Raw genomic sequence first — 12,712 nt, 5'->3', positions numbered from 1 at the left:
ATGCCGAACGCCTCTCGGCCGCCCATTACTGGGTGCTCTGGTGGCGCCACATAAAATTAGTACCGAACACGCATTCACTCTCCCTCCCGGCGACTCTGTCGCCCGCGCCACTGAGTCATGCCTTATTTTTATATCCCATCACCCGTTTAAAGGGGCATCACAATTGAGGACTGTTTCTGCAGAGAGAGAAGTGGCAGGCAGCTCTCGGCTTCAATTTATGTCACCTCTCCCATCCACGTGCTGCGCGGTGTCAGGGACCCCAATTGACTCGCACAAACGTTAGGATTCCGATGGACGATTAAGCAGCGTGTTGGACACGCTGCGGTCAATTTTAATACACTTTGCGGGGGTCGATGACGATTTTAGGTGCCCTAAATTGAGTTGCATTGACGTCTCTGAGACTGAGCACGTGCCCCCGAATAAATATCCTTCCCCCGGTCGTCGTCGTGACTCAAGTCACTGGTCGGCCCTGTGGATGTCTGTGGTTTGTCAACCGTGAAATGCATCCGTCGGGTGACACGGAAAACGCTTTCCAGCGTGTCGCGCTCAGAATTAGCATGACGCCGTTGCCACCGCTACGGTTCCGTTCTAGGTCACCGTCATATATTCCTCATTGGACTTCGCCATTTTATTTTGCGAGTGAATGATTTTTTTCCCCACTCGTGGCCATTAAAACAAAGACCAGAGCGTGCCCACGGTCCGAGCGTAATGCACCGAGCGTGACACCGCTAATGATCGTTGCTGATGAGATGCTGATCGTCACGATGGCAACACACCTTTCTGCGGGGTCCGCTCAGCGTGACCACGCCGCTTCTCGCACTGCGTCATGGCCAATCAGCGACCGCGGCTGGGGCGGGGATTAATAACTCGCCCAGAGAACGAGAGAGATCACCTTCCCGGCCGGAGGACACACCGGGCGGATGATGGATGCATTCAGACAAATCCGCTTTGTTCCGGAGCAGTGTAGCATCCAGCACAAAGGAACATTATCCCTTCGGCCCGGTATCCTTCACCGTACCGAAAGTTGCGCTCGCGGCCCCCGAGGGATTTACCTATGACCACGACGGTCGTCGGACACAGCGTGACATCAATGTTTGTACGCTCATCAACCCACTACGAGAGCGAAAAAAGGGGGCCACGCGGCAAAAGTGTTGGCACTACACACAATGGATTGGCCAGCCAGCCAGAGCCAGCCATCGAATGTTGTTGATTTTATGACTCGTCCGCCTTCGCTTCCGCCTTAAAGTTGGTTCCGCTTTGCTTTACTGAGAATTTTTCATGAAAACATCACACAAAGACCCATTGCAAAGTAACGCAGCAGTATATTGAACCCTCCAGGGAGTCGGAAGGGGGGGGTTCGAGAAAGGGACTTATCGGCACGATGACTTCAGTCAGGGAGTCATTTAAAAACGCTGATAAAGCTGAGTGATATCACTGCGCCAAAGTGACGAATCGATCCGGGTGGTTTCTTCTATTGCTTCACCCTCTATGCTGCGTAAGGTGAGTGCGCATCCATTTTAACGCCACCTTCAGCCATGCGGTCTTGTAGCGCAATGGATAACGCGTCTGACTACGGATCAGAAGATTCCAGGTTCGACTCTTGGCAGGAATGAAAAATGTGTTGTTGTAACACTCTCCGGTAAAATAGGGGGCCACACGATTTGTAAAATATAAAACGTAAAAAAATTGTGACGTGAAATCGATCAGCTTGTGTCAAAACATAAAACGTAAAACCGGGCGTTTGTTTACAAACAAAGGAAAACAGGGGTTTGTAAACAAACGCTCGGTTTTTTTACATAAAAAAAGTTACATAATATCAGGTGTACAAATAGAAAACCGCCGTTTTTTCTCATGATTTGAGGCTTTATTGTAAAAAACTCCTTACAAACTCATTCTTCAAAGTAATTGCCATTGTTAGCCACAACTTTTTCCCACATTTTGGGCAGCTTTTTTAATTCCTCGTCGGAAAAATTTTTCATCTTTCGACGTGATCCATTCATCGATCCGATTTTTGATGTCCTCGAAAGAACGGAAGTGCTGCTCGGCCAGGTCATGCGTCATCAATCGGAATAAATAGTAGTCTGACGGGGCGATGTCTGGAGAGTAGGGCGGGGGGGTAGTATGTGCCATTTTAATGATTCCAGGTATATTTTCACGACTTTGGAAACATGTGGTCGAGCGTTGTCGTGAAGAAGAATAACTTTGTCGTGTCTTTCTCAATATTGACGCCGTTTTTCCTTCAACGCTCGACTCAGCCGCATTAGTTGTGTGCGATACAGGGCTCCTGTAATGGTTTCGCCTGGTTGCAATAGACAACGCCGAGCTGGTCCCACCAAATACAGAGCATCAGCTTCGAGCCATGAATGTTCGGTTTAGCTGTAGATGTTGATGCATGGCCGGGAAGTCCCCACGATTTTTTATGCTTTGGGTTATCATAGTGTATCCACTTTTCATCCCCGGTCACGATGCGATGTAAAAAACCTTTTTTTTTGCCGTTCAAGGAGTTGCTCGCAAATATAAAGGCGCCGTTCGATGTCCCTCAGCTTCAACTCGTGCGGCACCCAGTATCCTAGTTTCTGGATCATTCCTAGGGCTTTTAGCCGATGCGATATTGCTTGTTGCGTCACCCCCAATAAGTATGCAAGTTCCTGTTGCGTTCGACAAGCATCTTCTTCCAGCAAAGTTTTCAATTCGGCATGTTCGAACTTTTTCACCGGCCCGGGACGCTCCTTGTTTTGGACGTCATAATGGCCGTTTATGAACTTGTAAAACCACTCCCGACACGTTCTTTCACTAATGCCAGGCTTCACCATAAATTTCTACTATCATTCGATGCGCTTCAGCTGAATTTTTTAGCATGAAACGCAAAAAGCAACACTTCCCGCAAATGGCTCTTGCTCGGCTCAAATTTCGCCATGTTCGCACATGAATAACACAAAGCAGAGTGAAAACAAACAAACGAGATTTTGTGGAGTTGTTGACAGATGCCTCAACTGTCATTGCCAGGGTTTTGCATATTTTTATCGTTTAATTTGCAGCTGCTAGCGCCGCCTATGGGAAAACGACGGTTTTCTATTTGTACACCTGATAAGTTACCCCCAGTTACATAAAAAACGCTTCTTTTTACATGAATTCAGTTGAAATACAGCTACAAGGTCTTGCTTGCTTATTGACTTGACTGTTAACACAAGGGCCAAAAAGTCCAAACAGAACGAAATCAACCCATTTCTTAAACGAATGGGTACTGGGGATGAGAAATGCGATACGTACGACAATACTGTCTGAAAATGATCGTAGTCTATGCGCAATGAAGCATCTTACCCCGGTGGTCAAAACAGGACTTACGGCCAGTAAGTCCGGTTCTACTGGGTTTATGGTGGGACTTGAGAGGAATCGTTTATTATGAGTTGCTTCTGTGTAGCCAAACAGTAAATACAGATCTCTACTGTCAAGAACTGCACCGTTCGATGCTAGCGATTTACCACAAACGGCCAGAATCGCCCAACGGAAGTGGTTTTGTGTTCCACCAGAACAACGAAATGTTAAGCACGTCTTTAGTAGCTAGCCAGAAAATGCGGGAGCTTGGTTGGGAAGTTCTAATGCATCCACCGTATAGTCCAGACCTTGCACCAAGCGATTGACACCTTTTTCGGGCATTACAAAATTTCTTGAACGATGAAAAATTGAGATCAAGAAAGAATTGTGAAAAAAACATCCACAAAAGACTAAACCTTCTACAAGAGAGGCATTATGAAGGTATTTTGAAAAAGGTAACAAATTTTCCAACAAAATGGTGTATATTTGACGCAAAATGGTTCGACCATTGGAAACCTGCTAAATATAGTTTTGAGTTTCATCCAAAAATAATGGATTTCTTTTTAGCCAACCTAATATATATTATAATACTAGCTGTTTCCGGCGCGCGTCACTGCGCCTCATTTCATCCTTTTTTCTCGATTGGCAGGCGTTTCAGAGGACTTCTTGGTGACGTTTACCTACTTTTCAGACGATCGGGCTTCCCGGTGACGTATTCGTTCAGTTTCCCTTCCCACCTTACGTTACTCCTCCGTTTCCCGGTGACGTATCCGATCGGCTTACGTTTTCGCTTCCCGTTGGATACATGTCAAAACTAGCACCACCTGAGTTTGTTTCAAATTGCTTGAAAATTTTTCCGAGCTTTGCTAAAACATAACCCAGATTTTGTATGGAAGCCCCCCTTTGTAATTAGGGGAGGAGTTTCAAACATTCACCAGAACATTTCCCCTTCCCCAAAACTCCCATCTTCCGAATTTGGTTCGATTTGCTCGAAAACGTTACGTATGGGACGTTACATATGGGACGTTACGTATAGGGCGTTACGTTACGTTACATTTGTATGAGAGCACCCCCTCCCCGGAGGTGTGGGAGGGTCAAACTTTCCTATTCACGATCCGGGGTCACAAAACTACGCAGTGCAAAATTTCACGCGGATTGGTTCAGTAGTTTTGGAGAAAATATGGTACGCACAGACAGACAAACAACCATTTTTATATATATAGAAGAAGAAGAAGAAGAAGAAGAAGATGGAAGAAGAAGATAGATAGATAGATTATATATATAGAAGATATTATTAGGACTCGGAACGGGTTTACTGACTTCAAACGTGGTCGTAGATAAAACATTTAAAAAATCCCCAAAATTGTTTTAAGTTTTCGAAAAGTGAAGTTGCTGACATTGTAAAGATATCCAAATGGATCCAGCACTTCACTTCGGAGTCAAACCGTTGAGAGAGAAAATACCATCACCGAGTTGAGAAGGCCCAGGTTTTACTGTGGCATCAACAGGAAGAATCAAAGAACGCACTACAAAGCAGGGCTGCTGGTCGCATGTAAGACGAATTGCAATCGTCGTTAAATCGCTCATCATTAAAAACAGGAACGTAAAAAGAGAAACATCCAGAATTGCCAATTGCATACAAAGCACCGACGAGCATAAAGAACGGAAACAACATTAGAATCAGCATCAGCGCAACCGAGCGCGGTCCAAAAATACCGACTGAGGAGCCGTCCCCAGGTAACGCGGAATCCGCGGCCCGAATCAGAGAGACATACGAATAAATAAGCAAACAAAGAGTTGACCGACTGTCGGAACACAACCCAAAAAGCGCGCGCCTGCCGAGGACCAAACGGTAGGCGCTTCGGTGGCGGTGCCGGCATGTCTCTGTCCGTCTGTCTGTCTCGCGGGTGGGGAGCGTGCTGGGCCGTTGGCGGCGGTGCTCGGTTTGAATGATTGCAAACAACGGACCAGAAAGCGCGCGCACTGACAGTATGTGTCAGAGACATGGCGCAAATAAACAGAGCCCCTCGCCTCGCCCTGGTCATCCGCCTCTCAGCAGGAGAAGGTACACTCGACGGGCGGCCCGTTTTAGGCGCTGCGAGGTTTGCGTGTCGCGGTCCGAATGTGGGCAAATAAATATTCGCGGATACAATTTACCCAAATATGGCACACAATGGGAGGCTTCGGTCCGCTGCGTTGTTGTTGTCCACGCTCCGCAGGATGACATGCCATTTGACTGTGGGCGCCCCCCGCCAGGTCGGAAATTCCAGCACAACTGATTCAGCACCGCACCAACTACAACGATCAGTGATCGCGGGGAACAACAGAAAGCTAGCTAATGATCGGAAAAACATCACAGATTGATGACGAACGAGAAGCGGGCTTCCGATCCGACCGTACCGGAATGGTTACTCAACAACATCGGCCCAAAGTAATGACGTCAAAAACCGGATTTCCATCGCGACGATCGTGCGCCCGTTCGCGGAGATCAACTTGACAGGTCGACGATGCTGTTGGCGCCACGGTTCAGCATCTTCTATTTGTGGTGTGATTCACGCGCGATTCTACGCGGAACGGGTGGTGAATTTCCCTGGCCTCGGCTTTTTCGCCAAAAAATTTGCCAACGCCAGATTTATTTTAAAACCCAAGCGAAGAAGAGAGTGTCTGACTCATGGCACTGACCCGACGGGCAGACGGTTACCAGGCTGTTTTTCCTACCAGATGGATCGCCGTCTCGTCCCTCTGTGTTTATCTAACTTCGCTTTTTCGACGCCGTGTTGCCGTGAAATGCACGCAGGGCCGCGTTCCGTGGAAAATCCCATGATCCGCACAGATGCTGCCGACGGTGGCACACGGCCGCAAGAGCGCATCTTGAGACGTTGTTTAATCAGTGGTACGCTTGTCGAAACGGGCCGTGAGCCGTGATCGCGAACGAGAAAGGTCAAAAACCCGACTGGACCCCGACCGACCGGCCGGCGTCTGGAGTCAAGAGCCTTGGCGACACGAAAAACAAGGCTACGGAAGACAAACGGGTACGCGAAAAGGATTTGCAGAGGCCAGCCAGCCCTACAGCTGAAGAACCTGTTTTCCAACCGTCTGCCTCCGACGGTGACAGCGTCTCCGGCGGGGCCCCAGAATGTAAAAAGCCATCCCACGCGCCCACTGCCAAGTGCGTTACGCGCATTCCTCGCCGTAGTTGCGCAGCGCAGCTGCAGTCAAGATGTTTCCTGGGTCGGTCTGTTTACACAATCCCGAGGGCGGAGCTGCCGTACGACCCCAAACATCGGTCGCATCCGCACCGAGGCTGCATCGTTTATTTCTTAAATAAAAACGTGTGTGCGCGCGCGTGCATTGACCTACAAATTGAGACATTTCCACGAACCCCCTGGCGATCGCTTTCCACGGAAATCGTGGTCGCCGGAGACGCGCGTCTGCCAAACTCTCGGGGGCGATGAAAAAAATTGGACGACAAATTTGGGTCAGTGGGGGAGACACCTTTGCCTGGGTGGTGGGTGTCTGTGCCTGTGATAAGTATGTCGCGGAGCAAAAGCGGAGCAGCTTAGACCGGATGCTGGGCCGCCGCCGTGAGCATCAATGAATGTCGACGGTGAAAATACTCACGAAGCCGGGATTGCCCAACCGGTGTGCATTACCCAAAAATAGCGTCTGTAACCGGCCACGGCCATCGCTCTTTTGGATGCACCAGGACCAGCACTTGCTAATAATTTTATGTAAAAGCTGAGAAAACAAAATTTCAAAAGAGTTCCAGTTCCTGCTCTGACTTTGCTACATTATTGAGTTGGGGCTAAGTGCATAACTCGGCGGTTCTGAAGAGCTACAGAAACCCGATTTAGACCGGGAATCGACCGGGGCAACAACGAAGCGGAAATGGCTGACCGAAACTCTGCCATCCATTGCCCGACCGAGACTGAAGCGAGACTTCTGTCGGACCTTTGATCCGTTGGCCTTTTTTCACGGAAATCCGAAACTCTCTGCCGACGGCGGCGGCGGTGGCGGAAGGTTGTTTGGGATCGCCTTTGAGTGAAATTAAAACACCAACACCCCGGCGGTGCCGGTGGGGCGTGTAAAACGAGAACGAACCCATCACCAAATGGTTGTGATATTTTTAGAAAAATGCATCTTTGCACTGTGCGTTGCATCGTTTGCTGCTTGCGTTGCTGGAGCGATCCGTTTAATGGTTCCATGGCTGCGCCCGAAGAAGAAAAAGGGTTCCGAAGAACCAGAACATCCGTCAAGTGGTGTCGGTGTGTAATATAAAATGAGTTTGGGTCCTGACCCCCACGGGCTCAGGACACGCGGGATGTGTCACCAAGTACCAGGTCTCCCCGCCCGGCATCGCCACGCCACTGATTTATTGACTTACCGACGACGCCGGCGGATTGCACCTCCGACTGGCGCGCGGATGGATTACTCGGGGCCTGATGCTGATGGATAGCAGGTTTTCAAAACATTCGAACCGACCACCACCGAGGACGACGCCAGAGAGCAGCGTGTTGGGACGACAATTTATGTATTTATTTGGATCCCGGCCTGACAGTCTGTCGATCGCCGGGAAAGTTCATAAATTAACAGTATTCTAGTTCAAACCGGTCACCGGCCGGCTATTGTTCTTCCGCGCTTCCGATTCCACCGATGGAAAGGACCGGTGGTCAATCAATCAGAATCAGCGTGAAACGGCGGATTAAAACTCTCTCCGCTGCCAAGCTCGAGCAGCATAACGCTCGACACGTCTTACATAACTAACCTTTTGCGGCTCTGCGACGTTGCCATCTGCCGTCACAAATGTTGTCAACGTAATTTATTTCCAAATCTGTGCCCGCGATCTCCCTCAGCAAACGGGCGCTGCCGTAATGATGATCCGCAGCATTCCGGGCGGCCCGATAAAAGCCCGGCGCGAGGTGCATAAAATTAGCCGATACAAAATGCTTTCGACAGCTGGCGTGGCGTGGAAATCGTGGTTGTTGACTGTTGTGGCGACGTTTATGACCTCGTAGAAATGTGCGCGGCCCGGCGGCGCCCGCGGGCCGGCAAATTTACACGTCAATATTTGTAGAATTCCAAACACCCAAACAAGCCAACAAGCCCGGCTGCGTCCCGTTTCGCGGAAGGAGCGGTCCTTATTAGGGGACCGAAAACGACCACGGTGCTGCCACGCAGGCCGCCCTTAAATCATCTTCTTAATGTTTGGCTCGGGCAACCCTTTTCCAACCGCAGCGAACGCGCGGTGGAGCGGAGGCCACGGATGACATGACACACACCCGTCGGTCCTGCTCCACCGACCGATGGCGGTACACGCCCTGGAAAATGGGAAAATAGCACTAGCGATCCCATACGCCATTTCGCACACGAACGATCGACGATGCGTGCCGCGTTCTTAGCGCCCGATCTGAACGCGATCGCTTCAAAAATAGAATTGCTCTAGCGGGGCCCACGGTAATCTGAATGGTGGTTATCGAGAACCCGCAGAGCGGTCGACCATTAATTTCCACTCCGCTTTGGGGAGTGCGCACACATTTCGCTTTCTCCCGGTGTGGCAGGATCGATGTTGAATTTAGTACGCAAAATGGGCAAAACAACCGCTAAAAATGCAATCGCTACCAGTGCCGCACACGAAACAAATACGAACGGTGATGGTGATGCTACGAAAGGGGCCGGGAAAATCAACATCATCCCTGAGTCCATTCGGTCCATTCGGGGGAAAAGGTCCAAACTGGCCCACGTTTGGGGTGGGGTCGATTATAATGGTTTTAAAGGAAAGTTTGATGATTAATTTGAATTTAATTTAATTTCTAAATAACGGTTACGTTGCACAGAATCTAGGGTGGGCAGGAACGTCCCCATGCATGCCTGACCTAAGCCAACGCTCTACACGACTCCCGCACCCCGGTGAGGGTGGAACTAATTGATTAATTAATGGAGAAGTGACGTGTGCAGTTCCCATAAACACTTCGCTGGGGTAGCTTGACCCTAAAAGGGGTGGGTCTCTGCTCGCCCTTCAACAACTGACATCATCTGAGCTACCTCTCTCTGGAAGCGATCTTATCGCCAGAATGGCCGGGGAGGGTTCATATATCACACCGAGGGCCACTAGAGTTACGTCAAATGTTCCCTAATGGCTACGAAAGGTACGACCTTACGATAAAGAGTGGTTGAATGATGGAATACAAACCCCTGTTTGGACCACAAGTCTGGATAACTTTCTAACTAATATTATATGAAAATTGTCAAAAGCTGGTCTAACAGGTGATTAAAAGTTTCATGAAATCCTTCACTAGTTCGTCCAATCCGGGATCATAATGACGGATAATGTCCTCGCCCCGACCCGTTACAACTTCATTCGGCGCTCGTGACTCCCTGACGAATTCTCGCAGCCCCCAATTAGGACCGGAATGGAGTGCAGCTGGAAACTCTACCAACACACGATTAGCGCCAGAATTGGACTGCAATCCCCCGGCGGCACGGTGCTTAAATTAATAAAAATCAACTGATAGCAAACACTCGGCACCCAGTAGTGCCCCAGGAGTAATAACAATTAACAGTAACGGACCGCCGACATTCCAAAGTTGCGTTGCTCCGAGCGCATGTCCTGCATACAGAGTCCGAGAAAGGGCCACACAATTTCCATACCCATCGGTCGGTTGGTCGTGATCCTGGCGCCTGGCGGTAAGAAGATTGAATTCACAGAACCCTTGGGAGGCTGCTGGCTGCCAATGAACAATCCGAATGCGGAACGCGGAGATGGTCACTGACTTTGAATCGCTCCCTGCCGGCTGGGAGGCGTCGTTGCCAATCGTTGGTCCTGGTCCCTCCCGGTCCGCCGGGAGGGGACACGAAATTAATTAAACTACACACTAGCATAATTAAAAGTCGCTGAAACACTCCAGGGTGCACTCCGGGCTGCTGCTGGCCGGAGAATTAGAAAAAGACCATCGAGGAAGGCGCCAAACATCGACGCTCGGGGCTCGAGCCGGGAGTATTAGCAAATCGAAAGGAGCGATTCCGTGAAATGCTAAGAAAACGGGATAATTAAATATGCAACATTGCAAGTCCGGTCGCGCGCGTTCCGACCGGACTCCGCGGCTCTTCCGTCTGGAACTCCAGAAGCTGTTGGCCGCGTGGCCGGTCGGTAAAGATTAGGACGACGACGGCGAGTTGGAATCATAATAATTTAAATAAATATGCGCAACTGATCGTGTCTCTATCGACCGCGCGCGGTGGCCTCGCCGAGCGGACTCGGAGCCGCTTTTCGCGGACGCCGGGCCAACGTTGGCTATGTATCCTCACCTAAGCCTCATCCCCACCGCGCGCTGTGGCGCCACTTTGCACACTGCATTGAATCGCGCGTGGAAAGGAATTGGCATTCAGGGCCGCCGTCGCTGCCGCCGCGTTGTGCTCTTTGAAATTCATTGCGAGCATAAAGATGGTGATGCATTTGCATCTGATTTACATGCAATTCCAGCCCGGCCAGCCCGGACGGAACGGCTTTCGACACGGCACCAAGTCGTCGGGGGCCGTGATCCATTTCCGTTGGCTTTCGCCACGATTTTGATAATACAACAGAGGCACCGGAAGAAACATCGGCACCTCGGCAAGCGGTCAACACCTCGCCAAGAAAGGTGAGTCATAACACACTTCCTGGGAACCGGGCATTTGTGGCCGGACTGCCATGCAGAAACCCCGCCGGCACGGTGGGATTAGCCCATGATCCACCTGAAGTTGGAAAACCCAAAACCCCCTAAGATTCGTGAGGGATCTCCTTTGCAAAAGTATTTTTGAAATGACTCAACGAAACTCGTGGGGCTTTAAAAGGAATAATTAAATGTGATGAGATAGGTAAACTCCCAAAGCGTGACGTCATCATCTTCTGTAGTTAAGGTGATGTGTGAGTAATAAACGTCAAATTTGAAAAATGACACATCAAAACATAGCAAAGGTTTAGTTATCCTTTTTGATAATCCTATTAAGTATTTATTTTTACTAATCTTCATCCGCTTGTCCTTTTGAATATCCCTTTTACGGTATAAATTGCTGGCCAAGAGGCGAAAGGCAACCTCGGTCGTGCACCTCTCGACGACGCTGGCCTTAATTTCTAGTCCGCTTGCTACACAGTAGTTGCCTTGCCACTTAATCTCATCACTTTCTTCGCCCCGACGATGGCGCTCCGCTCAGAACATAAATCAATATTGAACCACGTGACAAGTGATAGTTCTACCAACCGACAGTAGCAGCAGCAGCAGCGGCACCGTGGGGCCGCTTTAGCCCCACGATGGCGAAGTATAAATATGTATGTTGCCCGCCACAAACAGTGTGTCGTCTCGCAGCTGATTTATGAGACCATTCCACCCCGAAAAGGCTGTTGGAGCTCTGGCAAAGTGCGCGCGATTCTGGAGTCTCCACTGGAGTCTCCGCCGGAGGTGATTGACTTGTGCCAACAAGCATTTTTCATTGGTCTCGGCCTCTCGCCTTTTACTGCGCGCCATTCCCTAACGTGGTAATGGTTTTAATCAAAATGTCCTGAAGCCAAGCACACACCCGAGAGACCCGCCCAGCTAGGGAGAGGGAAGAATCACGAAAATTAATTAATACGCACAGCACGCACATAATTCAAACACACGTCGTCTGGTGGCTCTCGCTCCGGGGCCGGGGACCTAGGTGTTAGGTGTGACGCTAATGGCTACTTCACCAGCTACTACGGTGTGTGTCGAAATCGGCGGACACATGTGGTGTCTGATCCTCCCTCAAAACAGGGAGTCCTAATATCGTAACAACTACATTTCAGTTTCACCTGTTTGAATGTAGAACTCACGTCGCGGAGCGCATCCGAAGACGCGCTATGGCTCAATTCAACCCGTTCGGCCCCGGGGTGGTCAGTCGCCGGATGTGATGACATCACGGAGCACGAATAGCGCGCGCGGTAACATAATACTGCCCCCCCCGGCCAGTGGGGTCCAGAGGCCAATGCATGTCAAGTATACAAGCATATGTAGCCTGAAGCAGTAAAAAGAACCGCGTGGTCGAGCATCGTTCAATGGACGAAGACAAATTCTCGTGCCTTTAGAACACGCGACCGACCGAACCATGGCGCTTCTGTTTGCGAATCGAGTTTTTATGACGTTTTCACATGACCACATTTATGAGCAAAAATGGCGACCCTAACTGATGAGGCGATGGTGGTTTAGGTTACAGCGCGCCGGATAGAGATGGTACACCCGAGCAAGGCCCAGGTTCGATTCCAAGCCTTGAATTGTGAATTATTTAAGCCCGGTCCACACATCGTAGCGATATATCGTTGCGTCTGGACAGCGAAATCGCAACGATTTCGGTCGTTGTCGACCATCGACGCAGATCTAGAAAATCTGATCAAAAGAGCAATTAA

General features: G+C 49.8%; 1 protein-coding gene across 1 annotated transcript in view; it reads right to left on the bottom strand.

The window, feature by feature from the left end:
- The window catches only part of LOC128277722 (matrix metalloproteinase-2), a 165,783-nt gene that overhangs the window by 148,569 nt on the left and 4,502 nt on the right, over positions 1-12,712 (bottom strand). The gene's annotated exons all lie outside the window — the stretch shown is intronic.

The sequence above is a fragment of the Anopheles cruzii genome, chromosome 2 (genome assembly GCF_943734635.1).
Source record: "Anopheles cruzii chromosome 2, idAnoCruzAS_RS32_06, whole genome shotgun sequence".
In the NCBI taxonomy this organism is placed as follows: Eukaryota; Metazoa; Arthropoda; class Insecta; order Diptera; family Culicidae; genus Anopheles; species Anopheles cruzii.
Note: the sequence above shows the minus strand (reverse complement) of the source record. Positions and strands in the feature narration are given on the sequence as shown.